At 43.3% G+C, this 11455-nt stretch overlaps 1 long non-coding RNA gene across 1 annotated transcript; it reads right to left on the bottom strand.

Annotated features, from left to right (window-relative positions):
* Positions 1 to 6492: 6492 nt before the first annotated feature.
* On the bottom strand, positions 6493 to 8204 carry LOC147979908 (uncharacterized). Its single transcript, XR_015619049.1, has 2 exons — positions 7921 to 8204; positions 6493 to 7837 (listed from the first exon to the last, which is right to left on the bottom strand). It is a non-coding gene; the product is annotated as an uncharacterized LOC147979908 (long non-coding RNA).
* Between the last annotated feature and the right edge of the window lie 3251 nt (positions 8205 to 11455).

Genomic DNA, 11455 nt, shown 5'->3' on the forward strand with positions numbered 1-11455 from the left:
AAGCCTAAGCTTGGGGATGCCCCGGAAGGCATCCCCTCTTTCGTCTTCGTTCATCGGTAACTTTACTTGGAGCTACATTCTTATTCGCCACATGATATGCATTTTGCTTGGAGCGTCATTTTATTTTATTTAGTTTTGCTTGCTGTTTGAATAAAATACCAAGATCTGAAATTATTAAATGTTAGAGAATCTTCACATAGTTGCATAATTATCCGACTACTCATCGATCTTCACTTAAATCTTTCGGAGTAGTTTGCCATTTGCTCTAGTGCTTCACTTATATCTTTTAGAGCATGGTGGTAGTTTTATTTCGAAGAAATAGATGAACTCTCATGCTTCACTTAGATTATTTTGAGAGTCTTAAATAGCATGGTAATTTACTTAAAATCCTAATATGCTAGGTATTCAAGAATAATAAAATTCTCTTATGAGTGTGTTGAATACTATGAGAAGTTTGATACTTGATAATTGTTTTGAGATTTGGAGATGGTAATATTAGAGTCATGCTAGTGAGTAGTTGTGAATTTGATAAATACTTGTGTCAAAGTTTGTGATTCCCATAACATGCACGTATGGTGAACCGTTATGTGATGAAGTCGGAGCATGATTTATTCATTGATTGTCTTCCTTATGAGTGGCGGTCGGGGACGAGCGATGGTCTTTTACTACCAATCTATCCCCTTAGGAGCATGCACGTAGTACTTTGTTTCGATAACTAATAGATTTTTGCAATAAGTATGTGAGTTCTTTATGACTAATGTTGAGTCCATGGATTATACGCACTCTCACCCTTCCACCATCGCTAGCCTCTCTAATACCGCGCAACTTTTGTCGGTACCATAAACCCACCATTTACCTTCCTCAAAACAGCCACCATACCTACCTATTATGGCATTTCCATAGCCATTCCGAGATATATTGCCATGTAACTTTCCACCGTTCTGTTATTATGACACGCTCCATCATTGTCATATTGCTATGCATGATCATGTAGTTGACATTGTATTTGTGGCAAAGCCACCGTTCATAATTCTTTCATACATGTCACTCATGAGGCATTGCACATCCCGGTACACCGCCGGAGGCATTCATATAGAGTCATATTTTGTTCTAAGTATCGAGTTGTAATTCTTGAGTTGTAAGTAAATAAAAGTGTGATGATCATCATTATTAGAGCATTATCCAAGTGAGGAAAGGATGATGGAGACTATGATTCCCCCACAAGTCGGGAGGAGACTCCGGACGAAAAAAAGAGAGGCCAAAGAAGCCCAAATAAAAAAATAAAAAAAGAGGCCATAAAAAAAGGGAGAAAAGGCCCAAATAAAAAAATGAGAGAAAAAGAGAGAAGGGGCAATGCTACTATCCTTTTACCACACTTGTGCTTCAAAGTAGCACCATGATCTTCATGATAGAGAGTCTCCTATGTTGTCACTTTCATATACTAGTGGGAATCTTTCATTATAGAACTTGGCTTGTATATTCCAATGATGGGCTTCCTCAAAGTGCCCTAGGTCCTTGTGAGCAAGCGAGTTGGATGCACACCCACTAGCTTCTTTTGTTGAGCTTTCATACATTTATAGCTCTAGTGCATCCGTTGCATGGCAATCCCTACTCACTCACATTGATATCTATTGATGGGCATCTCCATAGCCCGTTGATATGCCTAGTTGATGTGAGATTATCTTCTCCTTTTTGTCTTCTCCACAACCACCATTCTATTCCACCTATAGTGCTATGTCCATGGCTCACGCTCATGTATTGCGTGAAGATTGAAAAAGTCTGAGAACATCAAAAGTATGAAACAATTGCTTGGCTTGTTATCGGGGTTGTGCATGATTTAAATATTTTGTGTGGTGAAGATGGAGCATAGCCAGACTATATGATTTTGTAGGGATAACTTTCTTTGGCCATGTTATTTTGAAGAGACATACTTGCTTAGTTAGTATGCTTGAAGTATTATTATTTCTATGTCAATATGAACTTTTGCTAGAATCTTATGGATCTGAATATTCATACCACAATTAAGAAGAATTACATTGAAATTATGCGAAGTAGCACTCCGCATCAAAAATTCTTTTTTATCATTTACCTACTCGAGGATGAGCAGGAATTAAGCTTGGGGATGCTTGATACGTCTCCAACGTATCTATAATTTTTGATTGCTCCATGCTATATTATCTACTGTTTTGGATGTTTATGGGCTTTATTGTACACTTTTATATCATTTTTTGGGACTAACCTATTAACCTAGAGCCCAGTGCCAGTTTCTGTTTTTACCTTGTTTTAGGGTTTCCAAGAAAAGGAAAATCAAATGGAGTCCAATTGACCTGAAACTTCACGGAACCCATTTTTGGAAGGAAAGAAGCCCAGAAGACTTGAAGTGCACGTAAGGGAAGCTTCAAGGAGGCCACGAGGTAGGGGGGCGCGCCCACCCCCCTTGCCGCGCCCTCCACCCTTGTGGGCCCCTCGTGGCCCTCCTGACGTACTTCTTCCGCCTATATATATCTCCATATACCCTAAAAACACCAGTGAGCACAATAGATCGGGAGTTCCGCCGTCAGAAGCCTCCGTAGCCACCGAAAACCAATCTAGACCCGTTCCGGCACCCTGCCGGAGGGGGCAATCCCTCTCTGGTGGCCATCTTCATCATCCCGGTGCTCTCCATGACGAGCAGGGAATAGTTCTCCCTCGAGGCTGAGGGTATGTACCAGTAGCTATGTGTTTGATCTCTCTCTCTCTCTCTCATGTTCTTGAGGTGACACGATCTTGATGTATCGCGAGCTTTGCTATTATATTTGGATCCTATGATGTTTCTTCCCCCCTCTACTCTCTTGTAATGGATTGAGTTTCCCCTTTGAAGTTATCTTATCGGATTGAGTCTTTAAAGATTTGAGAACACTTGATGTATGTCTTGTCGTGCATATCTATGGTGACAATGGGATATCACGTGATTCGCTTGATGTATGTTTTGGTGATTAACTTGCGGGTTCCGCCCATGAACCTATGCATAGGGTTTGGCACATGTTTTCGTCGTGATTCTCCGGTAGAAACTTTGGGGCACTCTTTGAGGTCCTATGTGTTGGTTGAATAGATGAATCTGAGATTGTGTGACGCATATCGTATAATCATACCCACGGATACTTGAGGTGACATTGGAGTATCTAGGTGACATTAGGGTTTTGGTTGATTTGTGTCTTAAGGTGTTATTCTAGTACAAACTCTAGGGCTGTTTGTGACACTTATAGGAATAGCCCAATGGATTGATTGGAAAGAATAACTTGGAGGTGGTTTCGTACCCTACCATAATCTCTTCGTTTGTTCTCTGCTATTAGTGACTTTGGAGTGACTCTTTGTTGCATGTTGAGGGATAGTTATGTGATCCAATTATGTTATTATTGTTGATGGAACTTGCACTAGCGAAAGTATGAACCCTAGGCCTTATTTCCTAGCATTGCAATACCGTTTACACTCACTTTTACCATTAGTTACCTTGCTGTTTATATAATTTCAGATTACAAATACTATTATCTACTATCCATATACCACTTGTATCACCATCTCTTCGCTGAACTAGTGCACCTATACAATTTACCATTGTATTGGGTGTGTTGGGGACACAAGAGACTCTTTGTTATTTGGTTGTAGGGTTGCTTGATAGAGACCATCTTCATCCTACGCCTCCTACGGATTGATAAACCTTAGGTCATCCACTTGAGGGAAATTTGCTACTGTCCTACAAACCTCTGCACTTGGAGGCCCAACAACATCTACAAGAAGAAGGTTGTGTAGTAGACATCGGTGTGGGCCCCCTTACGTTGATTCTTTTGCCAGTATTTTTTATAAATTCCAAAACGTGTCTTCGTGAATTTTTAGGTCATTCCGAGAACTTTTATTTCTGCACAAAAATAACACCATGGCAATTCTGCTGAAAATAGCGTCAGTCCGGGTTAGTTCCATTCAAATCATGCAAGTTAGAGTCCAAAAGAAGGGCAAAAGTGTTTGGAAAAGTAGATACGTTGGAGACGTATCAACTCCCCCAAGCTTAAACCTTTGCTTGTCCTCAAGCAATTCAGTTGACAAACTGAAAGTGACAAAGCAAAACTTTTACAAACTCTGTTTGATCTTGTTGTTGCAAATATGTAAAGCCAACATTCAAGTTTTCAGCAAAGATTATGAACTAACCATATTCACAATAACATTTAGGTCTCATGTTTACTCATGTCAATGGCATAATCAACTAGCGAGCAATAATAGTAAATCTCGGATGACAACACTTTCTCAAAACAATCATAATATGATATAACAAGATGGTATCTCGCTAGCCCTTTCTGAGACCGCAAAACATAAATGCAGAGCACCCCTGAAGATCAAGGACTGACTAGACATTGTAATTCATGGTAAAAGAGATCCAGTCACAATCATACTCAATGTAAATTAATAGCAATGCATGCAAATGACAGCGGTGCTCTCCAACTGGTGCTTTTTAATAAGAGGATGGTGACTCAATGTAAAAGTAAATAGATAGGCCCTTCACAGAGGGAAGCAGGGATTTGTAGAGGTGCTAGAGCTCAAGTTTTGAAACAGAGATAAATAATATTTTGAGTGGTATACTTCCATTGTCAACATATGTAACACCCACGATGCGGCTATATCTCCCACGTGTCGGAGCACGACTTAGAGGCATAACCGCATAGTAGGCATGCCGCAAGAGGGGTAATCTTTACACATCCCATGTACTGAATAAGATAGAGATACAGAGTTGGCTTACAATCGCCACTTCACACAACACATAAATATAGCATTACATCATCCAGATACAATCAAGGTCCGACTACGGAACCAAAATAAAGACAACCCCAAATGCATAAGATCCCCGATCGCCCCGACTGGGCTCCACTACTAATCAACTTGAAAACGAATTAACACAATGAACACGATCTTCATCGAGCTCCTCCTTGAGCTCGGTTGCGTCACCTGCACGGTAACATCGACACCTGCAAACTGGTTTTGGAAGTAAACTGTGAGTCACGGGGACTCAGCAATCTCACACCCTCGCGATCAAGACTATTTAAGCTTATGGGTCAGGAAAAGGTATGAGGTGGAGCTGTAGCAAGCACTAGCATATATGGTGGCTAACTTACGCAAATGAGAGTGAGAAGAGAAGGCAAAGCACGGTCGTGAACTAGAAGTGATCAAAAAGTGATCCTGAAACTACTTACGTTCAAGCATAAATCCAACATCGTATTTACTTCCCGTACCCCGCCGAGAAGAGACCATCACAGCTACACACGCGGTTGATGCATTTTTAATTAAGTTAAGTGTCAAATTTTCTACAACCGGACATTAACAAATTCCCATCTACCCATAACCACGGACACGGCTTTCGAAAGTTCAAATCCCTGCAGGGGTGTCCCAACTTAGCCCATCACAAGCTCTCATGGTCAACGAAGGATATTCCTTCTCCCAGGACGACCCGATCAGACTCGGAATCCCGGTTACAAGATATTTCGACAATGGTAAAACAAGACCAGCAAAGCCACCCGATGTGCCGACAAATCCCGATAGGAGTCACACGTACCTTGTTCTCAGGGCAACACCGGCTGAGACTAGCTACGAGTAAAACCAACCCTCAAGTTTCCCTGAGGTGGCCCCGCAGGCAGCTCAGTTCAGACCAACACTTAGAGAAGCACTGGCCCGGGGGGGGTTTGAAATAAAGATGACCCTTGGGTTGGCCGACCCAAGGGAAGGGTAATAGGTTGTTAGGCAAATATAAAACCAAGGTTGGGCCTTGCTGGAGGAGTTTTATTCAAGGCGAACTGTCAAGGGGTTCCCATTATAACCCAACCGCGTAAGGAACGCAAACTCAAGGAACATAACACCGGTATGACGGAAACTAGGGCGGCAAGAGTGGAACAAAACACCAGGCATAAGGCCGAGCCTTCCACCCTTTACCAAGTATATAGATGCATTAAAGTAAATAAGAGATATTGTGATATCCCAACAATATGCATGTTCCAACAAGGAACAAACTTCATCTTCACCTGCAACTAGCAACGCTATAAGAGGGGCTGAGCAAAGCGGTAACATAGCCAAACAATGGTTTGCTAGGAAAGGTGGGTTAGAGGCTTGACATGGCAATATGGGAGGCATGACATAGCAAATGGTAGGTATCGCGGCATAGCAATAGAGCGAGCAACTAGCAAGCAAAGATAGAAGTGATTTCGAGGGTATGGTCATCTTGCCTGAGATCCCGCAAGGAAGAAGAACGAGTCCATGAAGAAGACAAACGGACGTAGTCGAACGGATCCTCACAAACGCGACATTATCGGAACCAACCCGAAGAAGCAACACCGGAAAGAAGCAAACAACATGGTAAACAACCACCACATCAACATGGCATGATGCACAATCAAGTATGATGCATGTCCGGTTTAAAGAAGCATGGCATGGCAAAGTGCACAAGCAATTCTACAAATTAAGTGGAGCTCAATATGCAACGAGTTGCATATTGATGAAACACCACAAGTTATTTAGTTCGATCTCGTTTATGTAACCAACAATATTAAATGTTGATTAACATGGCAAGAGGTGAAGCAAATGAAAACTACCTATCTAGGCAAGTTTAAATGAGTCTGGAATAACAAACAACAAGTCCGGAAATTCCTCATGTGCATATTTTAGGTTTGGTACTGTTCTACCCTAAACACAATTTTAGGGTTGTTAAACATGCAAAGTAAAGCTACCATGATAAACTATGCATTTTTCTACCCCATTTACATATAAAGTTTGTTAGGTTTGGAGCTACGGTTATTAAGTTATGAAGTAAATCATTTTAACATGGCATTAGGCAAAATAAACACAAACAACATATTAACATTTTAAACATAAATGAAAATTGGATATTATGAAACTAGATGAAATTCTAGTCATTTCTCATATATAAAGCATTTTAAACCGATGCACGGTTAGTGAGTTATTAAATGCATGAATGATGAGGGGTTTTCTGCAAATAAGTAAATCCTGGATAAATAGACAAATTCCTCCATAACAGAAAAAACAAGGCAGGCCAAAACTGAACTGGCTGGGCTGCGCACCACGGGCCGAGGCCTAGGACGGTGGAGGGTTGAGGAGCGGCTGGGCCCTGACAAAGAAGCAGGCTGGGCCTGTTGCTGGACTCGGGATCTGGCTGGAGAGACATGGAAGGAGCGGGTCCATGGCGCGGTCAACGCGAGGATCAGGGGCGCTAGCTGCGTGTGTCTTCCCCTGCTTGAACGAAGCAGAACCGCGCCATGCAGACTTGAGCGCTGGGCAGGACTCGCTCTCGAGCAGTGCCGGGGAAGTAAACGCAGCGGCATCGGCGGCAGCAGGACTTGGCGCGGCGATGGGGATCCGGCGGATCCAGTCGAGGACGTGGGCGGCGGATCTGGCGACGCAGTCAACAGGCACGGCGCTGCTCGTCCTTCTCTGGAGCAGGGACGAGGCGGCCATGGCAGGCGGGCGCCGGGAGGCTCGGGCGAGGCTACGACGCAAGGACTTCAGGGCTCCGGCGGAAGAGGCGCAGGGGCTTGCGGCTCGGCGCTCCGGCACGAAGACGGACTGGGCGCGGGCGCTCCTCCTGGTGGTCCTTGACGGTGGCGACAGGGCACTATTGCTCTGGCAGCTTGATCGCCGGGAGAGCGACAGACGAGGGCGGGAATGCAGGGACCTCGCCGAATCTTGTGGAGACGGCGACGAACGGAGCAGGGCGGCGGAGGAGCAACTCCGGCCGGATCCAATCCATGGCGGCATCGCGGGCGAAGCTCCTAGTGGTGGCATCCATGGCATTGGCGCCGAGCTCCTGGAGAAAAAGGGAGGCAGAGATGCTGAGAGGAGAAGCAAAGAGCTAGAGGAAGGAAGGGAAGGGACATCGTTATGCTGAACTATGGCAGGGAACGGTGGCCTCCGACGACATGACGGCCAAACAAGGACGGCGAGGTTCGGGCATGAGCTTGTAGTAGGGGCAGGCCGCGGAGGCCTCGGGCGGCTGCGGGGGCTCGGGCTCCTCGATCTAGAACGGCAGGAAGGCAGAGGAGGGTTGGATCAATGGGAGGTCTCGGGTTGGTGGGGAGAGATCGAGAGGATTCTCTCGGATCGAGGGTTTGAAGCTGGTAGGTGGGGATGGATCCCAAGGGGAAATGACTGGCGGCGGCTCAAAGCGACAAACTCCCTAGAAGTTAGGGTTTGACCTAAATTAGACTAGGGAGTCTATATATATAGGGGAAGAGGGGAGCTTCGATCAGCTGATTGAAATCCGACAGTCGAGAAAAAATAGGTTAGAAAATCCAATTAAGAAAACGGAGATGTTTTGTAGATGTTTGGGGATGATCCGGACCCAATGGTCACGACTGCTCGAGTCGGGTCCGGGACAATTTTTGGACGCGCGCGAGGGGTTGATGCACTGTGCAAAGAGGGGTTTTCGGACCTAGCGGTTGGCAGTGGGCTGTGTAGACGGTCTCGAGCTGAGAGAAGAGAAGAGACAGAGGCCTGACGACTGTTTTCGAAGACCGAAAACGTCCGACGATTTGACCGACTATATTGTCGCTATAGTTATCCGTTGGGGCGTCGAACGGACTCCGAATGCGATGAAACTTGGCAGGCGGCCTACCGGCAACATAACAACACCACACGCCAACTTTCAACCCGTACCGAGAACATTTTCCGGCCACTTATAAAATAATATTTCAGATGTGCCGCGGGTGCGTGCAAGTGTGTCTGGGCTCAGAACGGACAACGGACGGAACTGGGGGAAATCCAGACGGATGCAAGTTTTGAAAACATGATGATGCAATGCACATATGACATGGCAAGAAGCAACATGCAAGCGAATGACATGGCAACAACAATGAATAACTGGAAGACACCTGGCGCATCGGTCTCGGGGCATCACAACACTCCACCACTACGACAGGATCTCGTCCCGAGATCTAGAATGGCACTGGAGAGAAACGGAAGAGGAAGAGGAGAGGTAAAACTAAGTTGCTTCTTTGACAGATAAGTGAAACCAAAGAACCTTGAGAGGTTGAACAACTAGAAAGAAAGAATACAACGGAGATGAACAAAGTTGAAAGCACTCCGTTAGAAAAGAGGAACAAGGAACATTACTAGAACCTTGTAGGGTGAAGACATAAGAAAAAGGGTTGCAATGGACAAGAAGTAAATGCAAGCACTCTGGTAGAAACGAGATGTATAGGGAACGATAAGGATCAATTATGACTTCACTTCAGTTGGAAATGGAAGGCAAAGAATATGAACTTGAAAAGATTAGAGGATACTTGATGAGATCAACAACACATTGCCTCCAGAGCTATTGAAAGAACGGCACAAGGGGTAAGAACGATTTCAGACAGCACTCCGGTTGAGAAGGGAGGTAAATCTTCAAAAGACGAGAGAACTTGAAAAGAGGGCACGACACTCCGGTAAAATGGATAAGCACGAAAAGAACATGATCTTTGACAAAACGAGGTGATGGGTGAATATAGTAACAATACAATGCCTCCGGAATGAATGTAAGAATGGAATCAAAAGAACGGAGGAGAAAACCACATCTTCTACCTCAAATGAGCTTGAAAAAGCATATTTAGGAGAAGGGGCGAACGGAGTTGTTGGAAAACCCACAACGAAAAGAGTAAACTTGTTGTGGGCTTATGGAAATCATCTCGAAATTTGAGGTGAAATTCTACCACTACGGAAACAAAGGATTGGATTGATAACAACAAGGAGACGAGAAACTTATTCCACCGGGAGGATAAATGAAGAACTTGGGTCATTCATGAGCACCATCAATAGCAACAATCCTTAGGGAAAGCTTTAGGTGAAATATAAACCGAGATAACTCCAACGAAGGGATTGATGGTTTGAAAAGATGTCTTACGCGAAGAGAAAATGATGGATTTAGATATGTCACTCTTGAAACTTGTGAATCATGAAACACGAAGGGAAATTATCAACAAGGACATAACACCACCTCAAACGATAAGGTAGAAAGAATTGCACTTCGGGCTGCAAGATGAAAAATACTTGAAGCATAGCTTGGCGGACCATCGCTTCGAGAGAAATATTGACGAACAATTGAAGAATGAAAGGAATCCTTGATGAGCCACCATGTAACCTCCATGAAGAACTCCGGTTAGAAATGATAAGATAAAAGAATAGAAGGTTTGAAGGGAACAAGATTGAAGTCTTGCAATGATTTAGATGGAGCTTCGCGATGAGATAAAGCGGAAAACTTGAAACTCCGGAAAAGAAATATGAATAACTAGAAACCGAGAATTTGATGAGCCTCCGGAATAAGGAATTAATCACTTGGATGAAACAAGAATAAGAATTACATTATGCTTATCCTTCATCAATTAAATTGATGACAAGCAACGGATTTGGCATACTACTTATTCTCATAGAAAGGATTAAGAGAGATACATCGCAAACTTGGGAAGGTCTTCAACGAACCACTGGTAGGATTGAAACAACGAATAAATTGATATGATAACAAAGGATGAGAAATCTTGAACGAACCACCGTAAGAATTGAAAATGAACGAAGTAAAGATAAAGAAACACCTGGGATAATTTGAAAATGAATGAAGATATATGAGAGAGTTTAGATATAAGAGAACGAAGAGATCATGAACTAATTAGAGGAGATTTGATCGATGCACCGATAAGATTTTTAGAATGAGAGCTGAAAGCTGGAATGAAAATTCTGAGATGATGGGCTCCGGAGAATCAAACTGAAAAGACTCCTGAAATGCTCCGGATGGGTGAAAAGAATTTCTCATGATCGAAAACAATTAAGAGAGGATGGCATCAAGCTAGAGCCACGAATCTTTGGAAGAACGGGTATGGATTTAAGAGGAACTCCTCTTTGGTCTTCAAAATCCGAGAATGACGACGAGAAACACCACCAAGAATTTTTGAGATACTCCAGGATGAATATTAGAAAGGTTGAACCGACGATGAAAAGAATTTGAAAGATCTTGGACAAAGACATATGAGTGATGATAATTCATTCTTACGACAAACTTTGAGATGAATTTGAGAATAACTTTGGGAAAAGAAGAGTCAGGTAAGATCCTGGGAAAAGACCTATGGGTTAGGGCCCACTCAAGAGAAACACCATTGGAATGATTTTGAATAGAGATTGCACCGGTTGAATTAAATGGCTTGAATAAGGTAAGACCTCGAAATAGCTTGAAAGGATTATGAATAGAAACTTAAATCTTCTGGAATATCTTCAGCACTCCAGATAAACATGAATAGCAAGAGGTGGATGATTAAGAAGTGCACTAGCATGAGAAAACATTTAAAACAAGGAAATGAGTATGATTAACAAATATTGAATAGTATCCACCGGAGAAGAAAGAGAACAAAGAATGATAAACTTGAAGCTCTGTTAGTATCTTCCTGATAATCCCCGGATA

The sequence above is a fragment of the Triticum urartu genome, chromosome 3A (assembly GCF_056163025.1).
Source record: "Triticum urartu cultivar PI428250 chromosome 3A, HENAU_Tu73, whole genome shotgun sequence".
Lineage (NCBI taxonomy): Eukaryota > Viridiplantae > Streptophyta > Magnoliopsida > Poales > Poaceae > Triticum > Triticum urartu.